We start from the raw sequence: 15,251 nt of genomic DNA, 5'->3' as shown, positions 1-15,251 counted from the left end.
GGAAGCGAGCGTGGGGCATCCGGCCGGCCGTGCCTTCCGGGGCCCGCCCCCGCCGGGGTGTCGGCGCCTCCTCCCCAGCCCCAGGGCGAGCGCAGCCAGCCACCCGGCCTTCTCCTCCCGTCTGCCCCACCTGGTGCATACCCACCCCGGAGGCGCCAGCGCCCCCAGTGAACATCAACAGCCCGAGCCCGCTGCCCTAGCGGGGCCTCGCGAAATGCCAGGGACCCTGCCTGGGGATGAGGGCTCGAGGGAGGGGAGAGGTCCAGGACCCAGGGAGCCCAGGCGTGTGGCGGAGTGGGAGTCTGGGGTCTCGCGGCCCCGCCCGCCCGCTCCTGGTTCTCGCATCCACCCACCCAGCCCCCACCCTCCAGTCCCCGGGCGCCAGCCTCCGGTCCCGCCCTCACCGCACACCCCCCCACCCGTCCGTGCGGGTGCGGGTGCCGGTGTGGGTGGTGTCTCAGGAAAGGTGCAAAGCTGGGACGTGGCTTCCAGCCGGTGCAGTGGGATCTGGCCGGGTGCGGGGAGCGGGGAGCGGGGAGCGTGCCCCTCGTGAAGTGCCGGGTGGGGGGGGAGGGGGGGGGGTTGTGTGCGGGCTTGGGGTGCGTGGCGGGGCGGGGCGGGGCGGGGCCGGGCCAGGCCAGGCCAGGCTGCTTTGCTGGCCCGGGAGGGGCAGAGGGATCCGTGGCTGGGATGTGTTTGGCCCCAGCAGCCGCGCTCCCTGGGGAGAGAGGGACCCAGGGAGGGAGGGGGGAGGGGCGGCGGGCGCCAAAGGAGAGGTCAAGGAGGCCAAAGGCCAAAGGCCAAAAGCGAAAAAGCCTACAGCACCCGGTATTCCCAGGCGGTCTCCCATCCAAGTACTAACCAGGCCCGACCCTGCTTAGCTTCCGAGATCAGACGAGATCGGGCGCGTTCAGGGTGGTATGGCCGTAGACGCGGGCGGCTGGCGCTGGGCGCCTCAAGAGCCTGCTCCACGCGTCCCCAGCCCAGCGGGTGCGGCGCTTCACCCGTGCACGCGCCTGCCTGCCTGCCTGCCTGCCTGCCGCCGCCCTCCGCCGCGGGCCCCGGGCGGGTGGCGGAGGCCGCGCAAGAGGACCCTGGCAAGGCGCTGAGGCGCAAGCCCCGGCGTTCTCCGATCCCGGGACTCTTGCAGGCCGCTCCCGGCTTGGCCCCACGCCCGCCTCCGCTTCCATCCGGCACCGCACCGGACCGCACGTCACCGCACCAGGTCGGGCTACTCACTGGCAAGAGGGTGGAAGCGAGCGTGGGGCATCCGGCCGGCCGTGCCTTCCGGGGCCCGCCCCCGCCGGGGTGTAGGCGCCTCCTCCCCAGCCCCAGGGCGAGCGCAGCCAGCCACCCGGCCTTCTCCTCCCGTCTGCCCCACCTGGTGCATACCCACCCCGGAGGCGCCAGCGCCCCCAGTGAACATCAACAGCCCGAGCCCGCTGCCCTAGCGGGGCCTCGCGAAATGCCAGGGACCCTGCCTGGGGATGAGGGCTCGAGGGAGGGGAGAGGTCCAGGACCCAGGGAGCCCAGGCGTGTGGCGGAGTGGGAGTCTGGGGTCTCGCGGCCCCGCCCGCCCGCTCCTGGTTCTCGCATCCACCCACCCAGCCCCCACCCTCCAGTCCCCGGGCGCCAGCCTCCGGTCCCGCCCTCACCGCACACCCCCCCACCCGTCCGTGCGGGTGCGGGTGCCGGTGTGGGTGGTGTCTCAGGAAAGGTGCAAAGCTGGGACGTGGCTTCCAGCCGGTGCAGTGGGATCTGGCCGGGTGCGGGGAGCGGGGAGCGGGGAGCGTGCCCCTCGTGAAGTGCCGGGTGGGGGGGGAGGGGGGGGGGTTGTGTGCGGGCTTGGGGTGCGTGGCGGGGCGGGGCGGGGCGGGGCCGGGCCAGGCCAGGCCAGGCTGCTTTGCTGGCCCGGGAGGGGCAGAGGGATCCGTGGCTGGGATGTGTTTGGCCCCAGCAGCCGCGCTCCCTGGGGAGAGAGGGACCCAGGGAGGGAGGGGGGAGGGGCGGCGGGCGCCAAAGGAGAGGTCAAGGAGGCCAAAGGCCAAAGGCCAAAAGCGAAAAAGCCTACAGCACCCGGTATTCCCAGGCGGTCTCCCATCCAAGTACTAACCAGGCCCGACCCTGCTTAGCTTCCGAGATCAGACGAGATCGGGCGCGTTCAGGGTGGTATGGCCGTAGACGCGGGCGGCTGGCGCTGGGCGCCTCAAGAGCCTGCTCCACGCGTCCCCAGCCCAGCGGGTGCGGCGCTTCACCCGTGCACGCGCCTGCCTGCCTGCCTGCCTGCCTGCCGCCGCCCTCCGCCGCGGGCCCCGGGCGGGTGGCGGAGGCCGCGCAAGAGGACCCTGGCAAGGCGCTGAGGCGCAAGCCCCGGCGTTCTCCGATCCCGGGACTCTTGCAGGCCGCTCCCGGCTTGGCCCCACGCCCGCCTCCGCTTCCATCCGGCACCGCACCGGACCGCACGTCACCGCACCAGGTCGGGCTACTCACTGGCAAGAGGGTGGAAGCGAGCGTGGGGCATCCGGCCGGCCGTGCCTTCCGGGGCCCGCCCCCGCCGGGGTGTCGGCGCCTCCTCCCCAGCCCCAGGGCGAGCGCAGCCAGCCACCCGGCCTTCTCCTCCCGTCTGCCCCACCTGGTGCATACCCACCCCGGAGGCGCCAGCGCCCCCAGTGAACATCAACAGCCCGAGCCCGCTGCCCTAGCGGGGCCTCGCGAAATGCCAGGGACCCTGCCTGGGGATGAGGGCTCGAGGGAGGGGAGAGGTCCAGGACCCAGGGAGCCCAGGCGTGTGGCGGAGTGGGAGTCTGGGGTCTCGCGGCCCGGCCCGCCCGCTCCTGGTTCTCGCATCCACCCACCCAGCCCCCACCCTCCAGTCCCCGGGCGCCAGCCTCCGGTCCCGCCCTCACCGCACACCCCCCCACCCGTCCGTGCGGGTGCGGGTGCCGGTGTGGGTGGTGTCTCAGGAAAGGTGCAAAGCTGGGACGTGGCTTCCAGCCGGTGCAGTGGGATCTGGCCGGGTGCGGGGAGCGGGGAGCGGGGAGCGTGCCCCTCGTGAAGTGCCGGGTGGGGGGGGAGGGGGGGGGGTTGTGTGCGGGCTTGGGGTGCGTGGCGGGGCGGGGCGGGGCGGGGCCGGGCCAGGCCAGGCCAGGCTGCTTTGCTGGCCCGGGAGGGGCAGAGGGATCCGTGGCTGGGATGTGTTTGGCCCCAGCAGCCGCGCTCCCTGGGGAGAGAGGGACCCAGGGAGGGAGGGGGGAGGGGCGGCGGGCGCCAAAGGAGAGGTCAAGGAGGCCAAAGGCCAAAGGCCAAAAGCGAAAAAGCCTACAGCACCCGGTATTCCCAGGCGGTCTCCCATCCAAGTACTAACCAGGCCCGACCCTGCTTAGCTTCCGAGATCAGACGAGATCGGGCGCGTTCAGGGTGGTATGGCCGTAGACGCGGGCGGCTGGCGCTGGGCGCCTCAAGAGCCTGCTCCACGCGTCCCCAGCCCAGCGGGTGCGGCGCTTCACCCGTGCACGCGCCTGCCTGCCTGCCTGCCTGCCTGCCGCCGCCCTCCGCCGCGGGCCCCGGGCGGGTGGCGGAGGCCGCGCAAGAGGACCCTGGCAAGGCGCTGAGGCGCAAGCCCCGGCGTTCTCCGATCCCGGGACTCTTGCAGGCCGCTCCCGGCTTGGCCCCACGCCCGCCTCCGCTTCCATCCGGCACCGCACCGGACCGCACGTCACCGCACCAGGTCGGGCTACTCACTGGCAAGAGGGTGGAAGCGAGCGTGGGGCATCCGGCCGGCCGTGCCTTCCGGGGCCCGCCCCCGCCGGGGTGTCGGCGCCTCCTCCCCAGCCCCAGGGCGAGCGCAGCCAGCCACCCGGCCTTCTCCTCCCCTCTGCCCCACCTGGTGCATACCCACCCCGGAGGCGCCAGCGCCCCCAGTGAACATCAACAGCCCGAGCCCGCTGCCCTAGCGGGGCCTCGCGAAATGCCAGGGACCCTGCCTGGGGATGAGGGCTCGAGGGAGGGGAGAGGTCCAGGACCCAGGGAGCCCAGGCGTGTGGCGGAGTGGGAGTCTGGGGTCTCGCGGCCCCGCCCGCCCGCTCCTGGTTCTCGCATCCACCCACCCAGCCCCCACCCTCCAGTCCCCGGGCGCCAGCCTCCGGTCCCGCCCTCACCGCACACCCCCCCACCCGTCCGTGCGGGTGCGGGTGCCGGTGTGGGTGGTGTCTCAGGAAAGGTGCAAAGCTGGGACGTGGCTTCCAGCCGGTGCAGTGGGATCTGGCCGGGTGCGGGGAGCGGGGAGCGGGGAGCGTGCCCCTCGTGAAGTGCCGGGTGGGGGGGGAGGGGGGGGGTTGTGTGCGGGCTTGGGGTGCGTGGCGGGGCGGGGCGGGGCGGGGCCGGGCCAGGCCAGGCCAGGCTGCTTTGCTGGCCCGGGAGGGGCAGAGGGATCCGTGGCTGGGATGTGTTTGGCCCCAGCAGCCGCGCTCCCTGGGGAGAGAGGGACCCAGGGAGGGAGGGGGGAGGGGCGGCGGGCGCCAAAGGAGAGGTCAAGGAGGCCAAAGGCCAAAGGCCAAAAGCGAAAAAGCCTACAGCACCCGGTATTCCCAGGCGGTCTCCCATCCAAGTACTAACCAGGCCCGACCCTGCTTAGCTTCCGAGATCAGACGAGATCGGGCGCGTTCAGGGTGGTATGGCCGTAGACGCGGGCGGCTGGCGCTGGGCGCCTCAAGAGCCTGCTCCACGCGTCCCCAGCCCAGCGGGTGCGGCGCTTCACCCGTGCACGCGCCTGCCTGCCTGCCTGCCTGCCTGCCGCCGCCCTCCGCCGCGGGCCCCGGGCGGGTGGCGGAGGCCGCGCAAGAGGACCCTGGCAAGGCGCTGAGGCGCAAGCCCCGGCGTTCTCCGATCCCGGGACTCTTGCAGGCCGCTCCCGGCTTGGCCCCACGCCCGCCTCCGCTTCCATCCGGCACCGCACCGGACCGCACGTCACCGCACCAGGTCGGGCTACTCACTGGCAAGAGGGTGGAAGCGAGCGTGGGGCATCCGGCCGGCCGTGCCTTCCGGGGCCCGCCCCCGCCGGGGTGTCGGCGCCTCCTCCCCAGCCCCAGGGCGAGCGCAGCCAGCCACCCGGCCTTCTCCTCCCGTCTGCCCCACCTGGTGCATACCCACCCCGGAGGCGCCAGCGCCCCCAGTGAACATCAACAGCCCGAGCCCGCTGCCCTAGCGGGGCCTCGCGAAATGCCAGGGACCCTGCCTGGGGATGAGGGCTCGAGGGAGGGGAGAGGTCCAGGACCCAGGGAGCCCAGGCGTGTGGCGGAGTGGGAGTCTGGGGTCTCGCGGCCCCGCCCGCCCGCTCCTGGTTCTCGCATCCACCCACCCAGCCCCCACCCTCCAGTCCCCGGGCGCCAGCCTCCGGTCCCGCCCTCACCGCACACCCCCCCACCCGTCCGTGCGGGTGCGGGTGCCGGTGTGGGTGGTGTCTCAGGAAAGGTGCAAAGCTGGGACGTGGCTTCCAGCCGGTGCAGTGGGATCTGGCCGGGTGCGGGGAGCGGGGAGCGGGGAGCGTGCCCCTCGTGAAGTGCCGGGTGGGGGGGGAGGGGGGGGGTTGTGTGCGGGCTTGGGGTGCGTGGCGGGGCGGGGCGGGGCGGGGCCGGGCCAGGCCAGGCCAGGCTGCTTTGCTGGCCCGGGAGGGGCAGAGGGATCCGTGGCTGGGATGTGTTTGGCCCCAGCAGCCGCGCTCCCTGGGGAGAGAGGGACCCAGGGAGGGAGGGGGGAGGGGCGGCGGGCGCCAAAGGAGAGGTCAAGGAGGCCAAAGGCCAAAGGCCAAAAGCGAAAAAGCCTACAGCACCCGGTATTCCCAGGCGGTCTCCCATCCAAGTACTAACCAGGCCCGACCCTGCTTAGCTTCCGAGATCAGACGAGATCGGGCGCGTTCAGGGTGGTATGGCCGTAGACGCGGGCGGCTGGCGCTGGGCGCCTCAAGAGCCTGCTCCACGCGTCCCCAGCCCAGCGGGTGCGGCGCTTCACCCGTGCACGCGCCTGCCTGCCTGCCTGCCTGCCTGCCGCCGCCCTCCGCCGCGGGCCCCGGGCGGGTGGCGGAGGCCGCGCAAGAGGACCCTGGCAAGGCGCTGAGGCGCAAGCCCCGGCGTTCTCCGATCCCGGGACTCTTGCAGGCCGCTCCCGGCTTGGCCCCACGCCCGCCTCCGCTTCCATCCGGCACCGCACCGGACCGCACGTCACCGCACCAGGTCGGGCTACTCACTGGCAAGAGGGTGGAAGCGAGCGTGGGGCATCCGGCCGGCCGTGCCTTCCGGGGCCCGCCCCCGCCGGGGTGTAGGCGCCTCCTCCCCAGCCCCAGGGCGAGCGCAGCCAGCCACCCGGCCTTCTCCTCCCGTCTGCCCCACCTGGTGCATACCCACCCCGGAGGCGCCAGCGCCCCCAGTGAACATCAACAGCCCGAGCCCGCTGCCCTAGCGGGGCCTCGCGAAATGCCAGGGACCCTGCCTGGGGATGAGGGCTCGAGGGAGGGGAGAGGTCCAGGACCCAGGGAGCCCAGGCGTGTGGCGGAGTGGGAGTCTGGGGTCTCGCGGCCCCGCCCGCCCGCTCCTGGTTCTCGCATCCACCCACCCAGCCCCCACCCTCCAGTCCCCGGGCGCCAGCCTCCGGTCCCGCCCTCACCGCACACCCCCCCACCCGTCCGTGCGGGTGCGGGTGCCGGTGTGGGTGGTGTCTCAGGAAAGGTGCAAAGCTGGGACGTGGCTTCCAGCCGGTGCAGTGGGATCTGGCCGGGTGCGGGGAGCGGGGAGCGGGGAGCGTGCCCCTCGTGAAGTGCCGGGTGGGGGGGGAGGGGGGGGGTTGTGTGCGGGCTTGGGGTGCGTGGCGGGGCGGGGCGGGGCGGGGCCGGGCCAGGCCAGGCCAGGCTGCTTTGCTGGCCCGGGAGGGGCAGAGGGATCCGTGGCTGGGATGTGTTTGGCCCCAGCAGCCGCGCTCCCTGGGGAGAGAGGGACCCAGGGAGGGAGGGGGGAGGGGCGGCGGGCGCCAAAGGAGAGGTCAAGGAGGCCAAAGGCCAAAGGCCAAAAGCGAAAAAGCCTACAGCACCCGGTATTCCCAGGCGGTCTCCCATCCAAGTACTAACCAGGCCCGACCCTGCTTAGCTTCCGAGATCAGACGAGATCGGGCGCGTTCAGGGTGGTATGGCCGTAGACGCGGGCGGCTGGCGCTGGGCGCCTCAAGAGCCTGCTCCACGCGTCCCCAGCCCAGCGGGTGCGGCGCTTCACCCGTGCACGCGCCTGCCTGCCTGCCTGCCTGCCGCCGCCCTCCGCCGCGGGCCCCGGGCGGGTGGCGGAGGCCGCGCAAGAGGACCCTGGCAAGGCGCTGAGGCGCAAGCCCCGGCGTTCTCCGATCCCGGGACTCTTGCAGGCCGCTCCCGGCTTGGCCCCACGCCCGCCTCCGCTTCCATCCGGCACCGCACCGGACCGCACGTCACCGCACCAGGTCGGGCTACTCACTGGCAAGAGGGTGGAAGCGAGCGTGGGGCATCCGGCCGGCCGTGCCTTCCGGGGCCCGCCCCCGCCGGGGTGTCGGCGCCTCCTCCCCAGCCCCAGGGCGAGCGCAGCCAGCCACCCGGCCTTCTCCTCCCGTCTGCCCCACCTGGTGCATACCCACCCCGGAGGCGCCAGCGCCCCCAGTGAACATCAACAGCCCGAGCCCGCTGCCCTAGCGGGGCCTCGCGAAATGCCAGGGACCCTGCCTGGGGATGAGGGCTCGAGGGAGGGGAGAGGTCCAGGACCCAGGGAGCCCAGGCGTGTGGCGGAGTGGGAGTCTGGGGTCTCGCGGCCCCGCCCGCCCGCTCCTGGTTCTCGCATCCACCCACCCAGCCCCCACCCTCCAGTCCCCGGGCGCCAGCCTCCGGTCCCGCCCTCACCGCACACCCCCCCACCCGTCCGTGCGGGTGCGGGTGCCGGTGTGGGTGGTGTCTCAGGAAAGGTGCAAAGCTGGGACGTGGCTTCCAGCCGGTGCAGTGGGATCTGGCCGGGTGCGGGGAGCGGGGAGCGGGGAGCGTGCCCCTCGTGAAGTGCCGGGTGGGGGGGGAGGGGGGGGGGTTGTGTGCGGGCTTGGGGTGCGTGGCGGGGCGGGGCGGGGCGGGGCCGGGCCAGGCCAGGCCAGGCTGCTTTGCTGGCCCGGGAGGGGCAGAGGGATCCGTGGCTGGGATGTGTTTGGCCCCAGCAGCCGCGCTCCCTGGGGAGAGAGGGACCCAGGGAGGGAGGGGGGAGGGGCGGCGGGCGCCAAAGGAGAGGTCAAGGAGGCCAAAGGCCAAAGGCCAAAAGCGAAAAAGCCTACAGCACCCGGTATTCCCAGGCGGTCTCCCATCCAAGTACTAACCAGGCCCGACCCTGCTTAGCTTCCGAGATCAGACGAGATCGGGCGCGTTCAGGGTGGTATGGCCGTAGACGCGGGCGGCTGGCGCTGGGCGCCTCAAGAGCCTGCTCCACGCGTCCCCAGCCCAGCGGGTGCGGCGCTTCACCCGTGCACGCGCCTGCCTGCCTGCCTGCCTGCCTGCCGCCGCCCTCCGCCGCGGGCCCCGGGCGGGTGGCGGAGGCCGCGCAAGAGGACCCTGGCAAGGCGCTGAGGCGCAAGCCCCGGCGTTCTCCGATCCCGGGACTCTTGCAGGCCGCTCCCGGCTTGGCCCCACGCCCGCCTCCGCTTCCATCCGGCACCGCACCGGACCGCACGTCACCGCACCAGGTCGGGCTACTCACTGGCAAGAGGGTGGAAGCGAGCGTGGGGCATCCGGCCGGCCGTGCCTTCCGGGGCCCGCCCCCGCCGGGGTGTCGGCGCCTCCTCCCCAGCCCCAGGGCGAGCGCAGCCAGCCACCCGGCCTTCTCCTCCCGTCTGCCCCACCTGGTGCATACCCACCCCGGAGGCGCCAGCGCCCCCAGTGAACATCAACAGCCCGAGCCCGCTGCCCTAGCGGGGCCTCGCGAAATGCCAGGGACCCTGCCTGGGGATGAGGGCTCGAGGGAGGGGAGAGGTCCAGGACCCAGGGAGCCCAGGCGTGTGGCGGAGTGGGAGTCTGGGGTCTCGCGGCCCCGCCCGCCCGCTCCTGGTTCTCGCATCCACCCACCCAGCCCCCACCCTCCAGTCCCCGGGCGCCAGCCTCCGGTCCCGCCCTCACCGCACACCCCCCCACCTGTCCGTGCGGGTGCGGGTGCCGGTGTGGGTGGTGTCTCAGGAAAGGTGCAAAGCTGGGACGTGGCTTCCAGCCGGTGCAGTGGGATCTGGCCGGGTGCGGGGAGCGGGGAGCGGGGAGCGTGCCCCTCGTGAAGTGCCGGGTGGGGGGGGAGGGGGGGGGTTGTGTGCGGGCTTGGGGTGCGTGGCGGGGCGGGGCGGGGCGGGGCCGGGCCAGGCCAGGCCAGGCTGCTTTGCTGGCCCGGGAGGGGCAGAGGGATCCGTGGCTGGGATGTGTTTGGCCCCAGCAGCCGCGCTCCCTGGGGAGAGAGGGACCCAGGGAGGGAGGGGGGAGGGGCGGCGGGCGCCAAAGGAGAGGTCAAGGAGGCCAAAGGCCAAAGGCCAAAAGCGAAAAAGCCTACAGCACCCGGTATTCCCAGGCGGTCTCCCATCCAAGTACTAACCAGGCCCGACCCTGCTTAGCTTCCGAGATCAGACGAGATCGGGCGCGTTCAGGGTGGTATGGCCGTAGACGCGGGCGGCTGGCGCTGGGCGCCTCAAGAGCCTGCTCCACGCGTCCCCAGCCCAGCGGGTGCGGCGCTTCACCCGTGCACGCGCCTGCCTGCCTGCCTGCCTGCCTGCCGCCGCCCTCCGCCGCGGGCCCCGGGCGGGTGGCGGAGGCCGCGCAAGAGGACCCTGGCAAGGCGCTGAGGCGCAAGCCCCGGCGTTCTCCGATCCCGGGACTCTTGCAGGCCGCTCCCGGCTTGGCCCCACGCCCGCCTCCGCTTCCATCCGGCACCGCACCGGACCGCACGTCACCGCACCAGGTCGGGCTACTCACTGGCAAGAGGGTGGAAGCGAGCGTGGGGCATCCGGCCGGCCGTGCCTTCCGGGGCCCGCCCCCGCCGGGGTGTCGGCGCCTCCTCCCCAGCCCCAGGGCGAGCGCAGCCAGCCACCCGGCCTTCTCCTCCCGTCTGCCCCACCTGGTGCATACCCACCCCGGAGGCGCCAGCGCCCCCAGTGAACATCAACAGCCCGAGCCCGCTGCCCTAGCGGGGCCTCGCGAAATGCCAGGGACCCTGCCTGGGGATGAGGGCTCGAGGGAGGGGAGAGGTCCAGGACCCAGGGAGCCCAGGCGTGTGGCGGAGTGGGAGTCTGGGGTCTCGCGGCCCCGCCCGCCCGCTCCTGGTTCTCGCATCCACCCACCCAGCCCCCACCCTCCAGTCCCCGGGCGCCAGCTTCCGGTCCCGCCCTCACCGCACACCCCCCCACCCCTCCGTGCGGGTGCGGGTGCCGGTGTGGGTGGTGTCTCAGGAAAGGTGCAAAGCTGGGACGTGGCTTCCAGCCGGTGCAGTGGGATCTGGCCGGGTGCGGGGAGCGGGGAGCGGGGAGCGTGCCCCTCGTGAAGTGCCGGGTGGGGGGGGAGGGGGGGGGTTGTGTGCGGGCTTGGGGTGCGTGGCGGGGCGGGGCGGGGCGGGGCCGGGCCAGGCCAGGCCAGGCTGCTTTGCTGGCCCGGGAGGGGCAGAGGGATCCGTGGCTGGGATGTGTTTGGCCCCAGCAGCCGCGCTCCCTGGGGAGAGAGGGACCCAGGGAGGGAGGGGGGAGGGGCGGCGGGCGCCAAAGGAGAGGTCAAGGAGGCCAAAGGCCAAAGGCCAAAAGCGAAAAAGCCTACAGCACCCGGTATTCCCAGGCGGTCTCCCATCCAAGTACTAACCAGGCCCGACCCTGCTTAGCTTCCGAGATCAGACGAGATCGGGCGCGTTCAGGGTGGTATGGCCGTAGACGCGGGCGGCTGGCGCTGGGCGCCTCAAGAGCCTGCTCCACGCGTCCCCAGCCCAGCGGGTGCGGCGCTTCACCCGTGCACGCGCCTGCCTGCCTGCCTGCCTGCCGCCGCCCTCCGCCGCGGGCCCCGGGCGGGTGGCGGAGGCCGCGCAAGAGGACCCTGGCAAGGCGCTGAGGCGCAAGCCCCGGCGTTCTCCGATCCCGGGACTCTTGCAGGCCGCTCCCGGCTTGGCCCCACGCCCGCCTCCGCTTCCATCCGGCACCGCACCGGACCGCACGTCACCGCACCAGGTCGGGCTACTCACTGGCAAGAGGGTGGAAGCGAGCGTGGGGCATCCGGCCGGCCGTGCCTTCCGGGGCCCGCCCCCGCCGGGGTGTCGGCGCCTCCTCCCCAGCCCCAGGGCGAGCGCAGCCAGCCACCCGGCCTTCTCCTCCCGTCTGCCCCACCTGGTGCATACCCACCCCGGAGGCGCCAGCGCCCCCAGTGAACATCAACAGCCCGAGCCCGCTGCCCTAGCGGGGCCTCGCGAAATGCCAGGGACCCTGCCTGGGGATGAGGGCTCGAGGGAGGGGAGAGGTCCAGGACCCAGGGAGCCCAGGCGTGTGGCGGAGTGGGAGTCTGGGGTCTCGCGGCCCCGCCCGCCCGCTCCTGGTTCTCGCATCCACCCACCCAGCCCCCACCCTCCAGTCCCCGGGCGCCAGCCTCCGGTCCCGCCCTCACCGCACACCCCCCCACCCCTCCGTGCGGGTGCGGGTGCCGGTGTGGGTGGTGTCTCAGGAAAGGTGCAAAGCTGGGACGTGGCTTCCAGCCGGTGCAGTGGGATCTGGCCGGGTGCGGGGAGCGGGGAGCGGGGAGCGTGCCCCTCGTGAAGTGCCGGGTGGGGGGGGAGGGGGGGGGTTGTGTGCGGGCTTGGGGTGCGTGGCGGGGCGGGGCGGGGCGGGGCCGGGCCAGGCCAGGCCAGGCTGCTTTGCTGGCCCGGGAGGGGCAGAGGGATCCGTGGCTGGGATGTGTTTGGCCCCAGCAGCCGCGCTCCCTGGGGAGAGAGGGACCCAGGGAGGGAGGGGGGAGGGGCGGCGGGCGCCAAAGGAGAGGTCAAGGAGGCCAAAGGCCAAAGGCCAAAAGCGAAAAAGCCTACAGCACCCGGTATTCCCAGGCGGTCTCCCATCCAAGTACTAACCAGGCCCGACCCTGCTTAGCTTCCGAGATCAGACGAGATCGGGCGCGTTCAGGGTGGTATGGCCGTAGACGCGGGCGGCTGGCGCTGGGCGCCTCAAGAGCCTGCTCCACGCGTCCCCAGCCCAGCGGGTGCGGCGCTTCACCCGTGCACGCGCCTGCCTGCCTGCCTGCCTGCCGCCGCCCTCCGCCGCGGGCCCCGGGCGGGTGGCGGAGGCCGCGCAAGAGGACCCTGGCAAGGCGCTGAGGCGCAAGCCCCGGCGTTCTCCGATCCCGGGACTCTTGCAGGCCGCTCCCGGCTTGGCCCCACGCCCGCCTCCGCTTCCATCCGGCACCGCACCGGACCGCACGTCACCGCACCAGGTCGGGCTACTCACTGGCAAGAGGGTGGAAGCGAGCGTGGGGCATCCGGCCGGCCGTGCCTTCCGGGGCCCGCCCCCGCCGGGGTGTCGGCGCCTCCTCCCCAGCCCCAGGGCGAGCGCAGCCAGCCACCCGGCCTTCTCCTCCCGTCTGCCCCACCTGGTGCATACCCACCCCGGAGGCGCCAGCGCCCCCAGTGAACATCAACAGCCCGAGCCCGCTGCCCTAGCGGGGCCTCGCGAAATGCCAGGGACCCTGCCTGGGGATGAGGGCTCGAGGGAGGGGAGAGGTCCAGGACCCAGGGAGCCCAGGCGTGTGGCGGAGTGGGAGTCTGGGGTCTCGCGGCCCCGCCCGCCCGCTCCTGGTTCTCGCATCCACCCACCCAGCCCCCACCCTCCAGTCCCCGGGCGCCAGCCTCCGGTCCCGCCCTCACCGCACACCCCCCCCACCCCTCCGTGCGGGTGCGGGTGCCGGTGTGGGTGGTGTCTCAGGAAAGGTGCAAAGCTGGGACGTGGCTTCCAGCCGGTGCAGTGGGATCTGGCCGGGTGCGGGGAGCGGGGAGCGGGGAGCGTGCCCCTCGTGAAGTGCCGGGTGGGGGGGGAGGGGGGGGGTTGTGTGCGGGCTTGGGGTGCGTGGCGGGGCGGGGCGGGGCGGGGCCGGGCCAGGCCAGGCCAGGCTGCTTTGCTGGCCCGGGAGGGGCAGAGGGATCCGTGGCTGGGATGTGTTTGGCCCCAGCAGCCGCGCTCCCTGGGGAGAGAGGGACCCAGGGAGGGAGGGGGGAGGGGCGGCGGGCGCCAAAGGAGAGGTCAAGGAGGCCAAAGGCCAAAGGCCAAAAGCGAAAAAGCCTACAGCACCCGGTATTCCCAGGCGGTCTCCCATCCAAGTACTAACCAGGCCCGACCCTGCTTAGCTTCCGAGATCAGACGAGATCGGGCGCGTTCAGGGTGGTATGGCCGTAGACGCGGGCGGCTGGCGCTGGGCGCCTCAAGAGCCTGCTCCACGCGTCCCCAGCCCAGCGGGTGCGGCGCTTCACCCGTGCACGCGCCTGCCTGCCTGCCTGCCTGCCGCCGCCCTCCGCCGCGGGCCCCGGGCGGGTGGCGGAGGCCGCGCAAGAGGACCCTGGCAAGGCGCTGAGGCGCAAGCCCCGGCGTTCTCCGATCCCGGGACTCTTGCAGGCCGCTCCCGGCTTGGCCCCACGCCCGCCTCCGCTTCCATCCGGCACCGCACCGGACCGCACGTCACCGCACCAGGTCGGGCTACTCACTGGCAAGAGGGTGGAAGCGAGCGTGGGGCATCCGGCCGGCCGTGCCTTCCGGGGCCCGCCCCCGCCGGGGTGTCGGCGCCTCCTCCCCAGCCCCAGGGCGAGCGCAGCCAGCCACCCGGCCTTCTCCTCCCGTCTGCCCCACCTGGTGCATACCCACCCCGGAGGCGCCAGCGCCCCCAGTGAACATCAACAGCCCGAGCCCGCTGCCCTAGCGGGGCCTCGCGAAATGCCAGGGACCCTGCCTGGGGATGAGGGCTCGAGGGAGGGGAGAGGTCCAGGACCCAGGGAGCCCAGGCGTGTGGCGGAGTGGGAGTCTGGGGTCTCGCGGCCCCGCCCGCCCGCTCCTGGTTCTCGCATCCACCCACCCAGCCCCCACCCTCCAGTCCCCGGGCGCCAGCCTCCGGTCCCGCCCTCACCGCACACCCCCCCACCCCTCCGTGCGGGTGCGGGTGCCGGTGTGGGTGGTGTCTCAGGAAAGGTGCAAAGCTGGGACGTGGCTTCCAGCCGGTGCAGTGGGATCTGGCCGGGTGCGGGGAGCGGGGAGCGGGGAGCGTGCCCCTCGTGAAGTGCCGGGTGGGGGGGGAGGGGGGGGGTTGTGTGCGGGCTTGGGGTGCGTGGCGGGGCGGGGCGGGGCGGGGCCGGGCCAGGCCAGGCCAGGCTGCTTTGCTGGCCCGGGAGGGGCAGAGGGATCCGTGGCTGGGATGTGTTTGGCCCCAGCAGCCGCGCTCCCTGGGGAGAGAGGGACCCAGGGAGGGAGGGGGGAGGGGCGGCGGGCGCCAAAGGAGAGGTCAAGGAGGCCAAAGGCCAAAGGCCAAAAGCGAAAAAGCCTACAGCACCCGGTATTCCCAGGCGGTCTCCCATCCAAGTACTAACCAGGCCCGACCCTGCTTAGCTTCCGAGATCAGACGAGATCGGGCGCGTTCAGGGTGGTATGGCCGTAGACGCGGGCGGCTGGCGCTGGGCGCCTCAAGAGCCTGCTCCACGCGTCCCCAGCCCAGCGGGTGCGGCGCTTCACCCGTGCACGCGCCTGCCTGCCTGCCTGCCTGCCTGCCGCCGCCCTCCGCCGCGGGCCCCGGGCGGGTGGCGGAGGCCGCGCAAGAGGACCCTGGCAAGGCGCTGAGGCGCAAGCCCCGGCGTTCTCCGATCCCGGGACTCTTGCAGGCCGCTCCCGGCTTGGCCCCACGCCCGCCTCCGCTTCCATCCGGCACCGCACCGGACCGCACGTCACCGCACCAGGTCGGGCTACTCACTGGCAAGAGGGTGGAAGCGAGCGTGGGGCATCCGGCCGGCCGTGCCTTCCGGGGCCCGCCCCCGCCGGGGTGTCGGCGCCTCCTCCCCAGCCCCAGGGCGAGCGCAGCCAGCCACCCGGCCTTCTCCTCCCGTCTGCCCCACCTGGTGCATACCCACCCCGGAGGCGCCAGCGCCCCCAGTGAACATCAACAGCCCGAGCCCGCTGCCCTAGCGGGGCCTCGCGAAATGCCAGGGACCCTGCCTGGGGATGAGGGCTCGAGGGAGGGGAGAGGT

General features: G+C 73.7%; 12 non-coding genes across 12 annotated transcripts; all 12 read right to left on the bottom strand.

The window, feature by feature from the left end:
- Positions 1-813: 813 nt before the first annotated feature.
- Positions 814-932, bottom strand: LOC131494063 (5S ribosomal RNA). The gene has a single exon (XR_009253131.1). It is a non-coding gene; the product is annotated as a 5S ribosomal RNA (ribosomal RNA).
- A 1,132-nt stretch (positions 933-2,064) lies between these two features.
- LOC131494062 (5S ribosomal RNA) lies at positions 2,065-2,183 on the bottom strand. Its single transcript, XR_009253130.1, has one exon. It is a non-coding gene; the product is annotated as a 5S ribosomal RNA (ribosomal RNA).
- Positions 2,184-3,315: 1,132 nt separating this feature from the next.
- On the bottom strand, positions 3,316-3,434 carry LOC131494061 (5S ribosomal RNA). The gene has a single exon (XR_009253129.1). It is a non-coding gene; the product is annotated as a 5S ribosomal RNA (ribosomal RNA).
- Positions 3,435-4,565: 1,131 nt separating this feature from the next.
- LOC131494060 (5S ribosomal RNA) lies at positions 4,566-4,684 on the bottom strand. The gene has a single exon (XR_009253128.1). It is a non-coding gene; the product is annotated as a 5S ribosomal RNA (ribosomal RNA).
- Positions 4,685-5,815: 1,131 nt separating this feature from the next.
- Positions 5,816-5,934, bottom strand: LOC131494059 (5S ribosomal RNA). The gene has a single exon (XR_009253127.1). It is a non-coding gene; the product is annotated as a 5S ribosomal RNA (ribosomal RNA).
- Positions 5,935-7,065: 1,131 nt separating this feature from the next.
- Positions 7,066-7,184, bottom strand: LOC131494057 (5S ribosomal RNA). Its single transcript, XR_009253126.1, has one exon. It is a non-coding gene; the product is annotated as a 5S ribosomal RNA (ribosomal RNA).
- Positions 7,185-8,312: 1,128 nt separating this feature from the next.
- On the bottom strand, positions 8,313-8,431 carry LOC131494056 (5S ribosomal RNA). Its single transcript, XR_009253125.1, has one exon. It is a non-coding gene; the product is annotated as a 5S ribosomal RNA (ribosomal RNA).
- A 1,131-nt stretch (positions 8,432-9,562) lies between these two features.
- Positions 9,563-9,681, bottom strand: LOC131494055 (5S ribosomal RNA). Its single transcript, XR_009253124.1, has one exon. It is a non-coding gene; the product is annotated as a 5S ribosomal RNA (ribosomal RNA).
- A 1,131-nt stretch (positions 9,682-10,812) lies between these two features.
- LOC131494054 (5S ribosomal RNA) lies at positions 10,813-10,931 on the bottom strand. Its single transcript, XR_009253123.1, has one exon. It is a non-coding gene; the product is annotated as a 5S ribosomal RNA (ribosomal RNA).
- A 1,127-nt stretch (positions 10,932-12,058) lies between these two features.
- Positions 12,059-12,177, bottom strand: LOC131494053 (5S ribosomal RNA). Its single transcript, XR_009253122.1, has one exon. It is a non-coding gene; the product is annotated as a 5S ribosomal RNA (ribosomal RNA).
- Positions 12,178-13,305: 1,128 nt separating this feature from the next.
- LOC131494051 (5S ribosomal RNA) lies at positions 13,306-13,424 on the bottom strand. Its single transcript, XR_009253120.1, has one exon. It is a non-coding gene; the product is annotated as a 5S ribosomal RNA (ribosomal RNA).
- Positions 13,425-14,551: 1,127 nt separating this feature from the next.
- Positions 14,552-14,670, bottom strand: LOC131494050 (5S ribosomal RNA). Its single transcript, XR_009253119.1, has one exon. It is a non-coding gene; the product is annotated as a 5S ribosomal RNA (ribosomal RNA).
- Positions 14,671-15,251: the final 581 nt, after the last annotated feature.

Source organism: Neofelis nebulosa, chromosome 13 (assembly GCF_028018385.1).
Source record: "Neofelis nebulosa isolate mNeoNeb1 chromosome 13, mNeoNeb1.pri, whole genome shotgun sequence".
NCBI lineage: Eukaryota > Metazoa > Chordata > Mammalia > Carnivora > Felidae > Neofelis > Neofelis nebulosa.
Note: the sequence above shows the minus strand (reverse complement) of the source record. Positions and strands in the feature narration are given on the sequence as shown.